Source organism: Frankliniella occidentalis, unplaced genomic scaffold, assembly GCF_000697945.3.
Source record: "Frankliniella occidentalis isolate FOCC.00 unplaced genomic scaffold, Focc_3.1 Scaffold63, whole genome shotgun sequence".
Taxonomy (NCBI): Eukaryota; Metazoa; Arthropoda; class Insecta; order Thysanoptera; family Thripidae; genus Frankliniella; species Frankliniella occidentalis.
The window spans coordinates 885,018-885,378 of record NW_026267193.1 but is presented as its reverse complement, the minus strand read 5'-3'; the positions used below and the strand labels follow the sequence as shown (position 1 = coordinate 885,378).

The following is a 361-nucleotide window of genomic DNA, read 5'->3' as shown; positions in this document are numbered from 1 at the left end:
ACAAACAGTGAAAATATCGGTGTCACGATCGGCGTTTCGGCGTTTCTGCCAAATACCGATAATACCTACTCATATAATTGATGATCATAGGATTTTAACCAGAATTTTAGAGTGGACATCGCCGCTTTTCGATATCAATCGCAAGGTATAGTGCTTGATTGTTTCCGGTCCGGAATATTGAATTGTTCCATTACGGTTATTGTTGTAGGAGGTTAGTGTTCTCCTGTCGTGGCTCAATGCTTACACGCACAATTAAGTTGTAAGTAATTTTTTGAGGCCGAGTAAATGATGCCCGTGATGTAAATAACTTGGCTCACTGTCAGCTTTGTTGAAAAGGTGTTGAATGGGTAGACTCCTCCAA

The 361-nt window shown here is 40.7% G+C and overlaps 1 protein-coding gene across 1 annotated transcript in view; it reads right to left on the bottom strand.

Moving 5' to 3' along the window:
• Window positions 1-361, bottom strand: part of LOC113211275 (uncharacterized) — a 15,669-nt gene that overhangs the window by 14,910 nt on the left and 398 nt on the right. The gene's annotated exons all lie outside the window — the stretch shown is intronic.